Raw genomic sequence first — 7,206 nt, 5'->3', positions numbered from 1 at the left:
ACATTCAGTATGGAAATTTGGAAAATGAAGGAGAGGTTAAGGAAGCACAACAAATCCTCCCATCAATCCACTATCCTGAGATAACCCCAGAATATTTAGCTGTGTTTCCTTTCAGTATTTTCTCTTCACATATGTATGTGTATAAATATACTATTTTTTACCAAATAGGGATCATTCTGTATGTACGCATTTGCATCCTGATTTTTTTTTGTCTTTGCATCTACATGGTAGGCATGTTTGAAATACTTGAAACCAGTGAATACACAAGCTGCTTCCCAGGGCTCAGACTCTGGATCAGAAAGTTCTTCCCAGCTTGATTCCTTCCACTGCAATTTAAGAAGTGAAGATCGGAACTGCCCTTTGCTGAAGTATTTCAGTGGTAGACTCCATGTGTTTGGAGAAGAGCCTCATGGGGGGCCGAAGGCAGATGCAGGAGACCCTCAGGGGCTGGTGGCCTTGGAGTCCTGTAGAGGACCCATATTTGTGCTGGGCCACAGAAGAACAGGTGGTATTTCAACTGTGCAAGCTCCTTCACAGTTGGAATGTTTGGGTTTTGGTTTTGCTTTTGTGTTTAAAAAAACTGTGCTCTCTGTGCCCTAGAGCTCAGAACTGTGCCTGGCACAGAGTAGGTATCCAATAAATCTGATGGATGAATGAATGGATCAGTTAATGAGTTAATGAATGAACGAATACATGAATGAAGTGGAACAGATGGGCAGCTGCCTACTGATAGAGATCAGACGTCTTCTCTCACTCCTACCCTGGCCCCAAACATGTCCTCTCTATGCTTTAGGTTCTACCATGACAATGTCCCTTCAGGAGTCTTCTAGACTCCTGAACAAGGTGTATCTTCTAGAACAAGCATCCCTGGGAGGGCTACCTGTTTCATTTAACAGCCTTTGCAAATATGCTGATGCTGTTTTTTTTTTTTTTTTTAAGATTTTATTTATTTATTTGAGAGAGAGAGCATGAGCAGGGGGGAGGAGCAGAAGGAAAGGGAGAGGCAGGCTCCCTGCTTAGCGTGAGCCTGTGAGACTTGATCTAAGACCCTGAGATCAAGACCTGAGCCAAACGCAGACGCTTAACCAACTCTGATGCTGGGGTTTTAGGAAAGAGTTTTTCCTACCATTTGCCATAGTCAATAATATTTTAGCTACACAAGCTTGCTGAGCTGAGTTCTCTGTCCTTTCAAATATTCAGAAATCATATCTTCATCAAGGCTATTTTCCCCAAGAGGTAAGGAATTTTTGCCTTTAAAAGCCCAAGGAATAGAGAGCAGTCAATGGGATCTTCCCAGTGAAAGGTCTTTGAGGGGTGACATTGTTTCCCTTGGCAAGAATGGACTAATCTGGAATGGGAAAGAGCGTGACTCCCACAACTCAGAGATTTCTCTTGGAAGGACTAGTGAAGAGCTAAATTGGGCAGGGCAGAGGGCACACCTGACCAGAAGGTGAACTCAGTAAACATGGGCTTGCTCCAGGTCATATCTTTACAACGAAATCTTTTCCCAGTCAGCTCTTCAGTTGACAACCGGGAGGAAGAACTCACCACCTTCACAGCTACCCTCCCAGTCAGCTGTCCTCACCCCTTACTTGGATTCCTGCTGTGGCCTCCTGATTAGCTTCTCTGCTTCTACCTGTGACCTCTTACCATTCTGAATCTACAAATCATAAGTCAGGTTAGGTCACTCCTCTGCTTAAAACCCTCTAATGGCTTTCCAGCTCTGTACTCAGCACAGGGGCACCAAAGTGGCTCAGTTAAGCGGTTAAGTATCTGACTCTTGATTTCAGCTCATGTCCTGATCTCAGGGTCCTGGGATTGAGTCTCACATCCGGGTGTCAGGCTTCCTGCTCAGCAGGGAGTCTGTTTGAGGAATCTTTCCCTCTGCCCCACCCCCAACCCTATTCCCACTCTCCCTCTAAAATAAATAAAGAAATCACACATATATATGTATACCCGGCACACGTCTTCATAGCAAGATACTCTCTATATTCATTTATTTATCCCTTTCCCAACTAGAATACAAGCTCCATGAGAACAAACATGCTTGTTTAGTTTCATTCACTGCTGCTGTTGAGCACCTAGAACATTGCCTGGAACCTAATTTTTTTTTTTAAGGTGGATATTGAATGAATCTTAAAGAACAACAATGGTATGATGTATTATTCTTTTTTACAGTTCCATTACCATTTTTCCAATATAGTATCCCTCTCTATTATTTTTTATTACAGGACTTTTCATTTCAAAGAAAAATCCAAACTCGGAATGACGAGGCAGTTGTAAATAGATTCTGAAGTGCAATAAAACATGTAATGATTTTTTTCACTTGCTCCACAAACAAGACTATGTAATTGCAGTGATCCAATTCTGCCTCATGTGCCTTGAGTTTCTTGGTTTATTTTCAGGAGGGCCAAATATCAGAAGTGTGTATCTGGCCTTGTTTTTCCAGGTTTAGACTGGACTTTTTAGACAGGTTACAGGATATAAAGATTAAATGCCAGGGTTCAGAACATTCAGAGATTTGAGGGATGACTTTCTTGTCTTAAAAAAAAAAATTGACGTGGTTCCTGGGTGGCTCAGTGATTGAACCACTGCCTTTGGCTCAGGTCATGATCCTGGGGTCCTGGGATAGGGTCCCGCATCAGGCTCCCTGCTAACGGGGAGCCTGCTTCTCCCTCTGCCTGTGTCTCTACCTCTCTGTGTGTGACTCTTATGAAAAAATAAATAAAACCTTAAGAAAAATTGAAAATCCATTATTTCATGTAAAACCCAATGTAATAGGCATGCCATTTTTCAGTTTAGCTTACTTTAAAAAAAAAAAAAAAGCCTAACTTCAGTGACAGTGCAACAACTTTGGCCTGGCAATTTTCCTTACATCTTTATATTTATTAAGTATATAATTTAATTTCATGAATGGCATCTGTCAAGTGACATGCCCAAGAAGAAGGAGGGAAGGCATTGCATAACCTGCATGCACACTGGTGGTTATACCTCTGAAATGACCCTCTACTACTGCCGGCAAGCCCCCATATCAATATTTGTCAAGCTTCACTGAGCAGAATAGAATCACCTGGGAAATCTTGTTAAAAGTAGATAGGTTCCCAGGCTCCACCCACAGAGATCCTGATTCATTACATCAGGAGAGGAGCATAGGGTGGGCTCCTAAGGTCATTCCTCTCCTCTTGAGAAACACTGCTAGATCATAGACCACCTGCAGGCAAGAACCACACCCATTCAAGACAAATGAATGCTGCCATGACACAGGGAGAGGGCTCCTCAAAGATTTTGGCACTGAGACAATTCTTTCTCCTGGAATGTTCTGGGAACCAAGAAAGGAATCTCGCCAGAAAGGAAGGCAGATGGGGGATCTAGAAGAAGCAAACACCCAAAGATATTGCATTATTTTTTTTAAAAGATTTTATTTATTTATTCACGAGAGACACACAGAGAGAGGCAGAGTCATAGGCAGAGGGAGAAGCAGACTCCCTGCGGGGAGCCCGATGCAGGACTCCATCCCAGGACCCCGGGATCAGGACCTGAGTCAAAAGCAGATACTCAACCACTGAGCCACCCAGGCATCTCCCAAAGATACTGCACTTTAATAAAGACTGATTCCGAAACATCAAACATTTCACAAACTTTCCTTTTTTCTTTCTTTCTTTTTTTTTTTTTTTTTTGATTATCAGTTTCAAGAGATAATTCTTTTCAATCTTGTCAAGATAAGTAAGATAAGTTTTAGGATGATAGATTCATAATGACATCTTTTAAAATTTGAGAATATCTTGGACTATCCAATCAATTATAATAGCCCCTCTGGACCCATTATATTTTTTTTTTACTGCTCATTTCTGGAATTAGAACAGTGATAGGAAGGTGAATGTAACTCCTCCATCAAAGAAGTCTAGTGGTTGATTTTACAGGATCTGGGGAAGCCCTATAATGCCAACTTGTGTACTCTGAGACCTGTTATTGTCTGTGAAAATTATTCTGTTAATAGTTGTGATGGGGGTGGTATAGTGTTTATGCTGGCTTTCTCCTCTCTGCCATTAATCTTATCCTTTATTTTCATTGTTTAAAAAACTCACAAATGCATTTTTGCACACATAGGCATCCATTGTTAAAAAGAGGCAAATAGAGGTGCCTGGGTGGCTCAGTTGGTTAAGCGCCAGCCTTTGGCTCAGGTCATGATCCCAGGGTATTGAGTCTGCTTCTCTTTCGCGCCCTACTGTTCCCCCTGCTTGTGGGTTCTCTGTCAAACCAGAAAAAAAAAGAAAAAGAAGGAAAAAAAGAAACAAACCTAACAGAAGTGCAAGAGTCAAAAGAGGAGTTTCCATACCCAAAGGAGCCACATTTCTAGGTTGATATATATCATTCCAGACCATTTTCTATGCATTCAAAAAAATGTCCATTAGGGCCAGAAGGGGATGAGTGGTCCACTTTGCTCGTCAGATCTGTGGCCAAAACCATTCCACCTTCTTTCTCTCTCAAAGACCTAAATGACTTTGGAAGGTCTTGACAGCTCTCTCTACTCCTTGGCAATCACTCCATGCTGTCATCAACCAACTGCCTACTTGTTGCATTTTATTCACTGAGGATTTAATCTCTCAGCTTACTGCCTTCCTCTCCATTTGACTCCAGTCCTTGTTCTTGGTAGTGGCAGCAAGCACATCAAGCCCAGGGGTACTTCTTGTACCTCTGGGCTTGTTAGTAACTTATCGCCCTGCCCCACTATCTACACCCCCCACCTCTCTGCTTGCAGCTTTGACTTGGCAGCACCATCACTGCTCCAAAGGCTGATTTTAAATTCTGTTCTTGGACCAGTGTCTCACATTCTCTCCAGCCTCCTCTCTCATACCATGCTTCCTTTCCCTCTATTGCTTGTCTTTTGCTTGAACATACTAGACCCTTTCCCACTGCCAGGTCTTTGCATTTCTTTTCCCTCCACCCCTCTTTGCTCCTCCTCTTATAGCTCCCTACTTAGCTGAATCATTCTCATCCTCCAGTATCTCTTAAAAAATGTCACCCCTTCTGAAAAATGTTCCCTTCCCCAATCACTCTTTCATCCTCCACTTTATTCTTTCACGGAGCTTATCACAATCTGTAATTGTCTTGTTATATGTTTATTTATTTGTCTAGCATGCCCACTAGAAGGTGACCTTCACTGCAGCCTAACATGTAGACATTGGTCAACATGTTTGCTGAACGAATGAAAGAAATGAGGTCACACTTGATGTATTTGTGACTTTTTTGTTTTGTACTACATATGTACAATTTAGAAATCTTTCCTCGTCATGATATATAGACCAGCCACTTTAAAAAAATATGAGGGCAGGGATGCCTGGGTGGTTTAGCAGTTGAGTGTCTGCCTTTGGCTCAGGGCGTTATCCCAGGGTCCAGGTTTGAGTCCTGCATCCGGCTCCTTACGGGGAGCCTACTTCTCCCTCTGTGTGTGTCTCAGCCTCTCTCCCTCACTCTCTGTGCCTCTCATGAATAAATAAACAAAATCTTTAAAAAATACATACAAGGGCATTGTACATGTACATTGTACTTGTACATGTACAACAAGCATTTCCATGTTTTTTCCATGTATAACTTCTATTTTTATATGAATGGCCTATTATTATTCTTTGCCAATTTTTCTATCAAGAAGTTTGTTTTGGGATCCTGAGTGGTTGAATGTCTGCCTTTGGCTCAGGTTGTGATCCTGGGGTCCTGAGATCAAGTCCCACATGGGTTCTCATGGAGCCTGCTTCTTCCTCTGCCTATATCTCTGCCTCTCTCTCTATCTCTCCTGAATAAATAAATAACATCTTTTTTTTAAAAAGTTTGTTTTTTCATTTTTTTGATTTATAGAATCTATTTGTATGTTATGGATAATAATGTTTTCTCTTTTTTTAAGATTTATTTATTTGAGAGAATGAGCACAAGTGGGAAGGAGGGAGAGAGAATCTCAAGTGGACTCTGCACTAGGCGTGGAGCCCTACACAGGCTCGATCTCACAACCCTGAAATCAGGACTTGAGCCAAAACCAATAGTCAGATGCTTAACCTACTGCACCACCCAGGTTACCAGGATAATAATCCTTTCTTTACATAACTTTCAAATATTTCCTCCTTGTCTATTATTGGTCTGCTAACTTTTAATTCTCAGGAAACTCACAATACATAATTAAGGCTTTCTTCTTCTTGTATCAATTTAGATTATTTTCTCCAAGCTAATGATTTTCCTCAAGTATCTGGTAACGTTTAGTTTTTTTGTTTGTATTTGTAGATGATGGTCTAGATTGATCATCCTTATATACCTGCCAGCCAATGAATGTTCTAACAAGGTGAGTTCTCACTCCAGTGATTGTGAAAGGGATGGGAGTAGTGAGTGCAGCCAGGTGGCCTTTCCTTTCCAATAACTTCTAGATATGGAGCTCCTGTTGCTCATGGCACAGAGCTTACCTGGGCATAACCCAAGAAATAGTGGGTCTAGTACTCCCTCAGGGAGTTTTATGCAGGGAACCTTCCTTCTATCAACCACGTTCTGACAGGTTTTCCCGAGGGGAATATTCCAGAATCAGCCTGTGACAAGCAAAGCCTAGTTTTGCTGCCCTTTAATCAATTAACAAGTTGACAACCCACTGTTCAGTCCTTTACCGGGCTCTTGCTGCCTCTTTTCTTGGGGGTTTTCCATGACGCTTTCAGGAAATTTCACTTTGGGGGAAGATACTTTCTTTGGGTTATATCAGGCTGAGTCCAGTTTTGTGAGATTTTCTGTTCATCTCACTTCAAAATTCCTTACTGCTCTCATCTCTTGGTGGCACCCCATCCACCTCCCAGCACTTCACAGGATCATGTGATTGCTCTAGTTCTCCGGCCACTTCAGTGGGATTTAGGTACGGAAGAGATATAAACATGTGCTTAGTTGGCCATCTTGCACCAAAAGCCCCTAGAGGATGTTGAACTTTGCAAATTCACTCTTTTTACTTAAAGTAGAAGAGAGAACATTTAAAAGTACGATTATAGCCGTTGGTGCCATAGCCCAGAGGTTAGAGCGCTGGTCTTGTAAAAGTCCAGTTATGGAGAACAATAACCATGGTGAAGTTTTTCTTAAGTTAAAGAAAAAAATCCTGTTTCAGAATTAAAATTAAATTACTTTAAAAAATTAAATTACTTAGTGGGGATTCCTTTTGGTATATTTCAAAACAGATGTCCCGCCTAA

Source organism: Canis lupus, chromosome 22 (assembly GCF_048164855.1).
Source record: "Canis lupus baileyi chromosome 22, mCanLup2.hap1, whole genome shotgun sequence".
In the NCBI taxonomy this organism is placed as follows: domain Eukaryota; kingdom Metazoa; phylum Chordata; class Mammalia; order Carnivora; family Canidae; genus Canis; species Canis lupus.
This window is presented reverse-complemented; position numbering follows the sequence as displayed.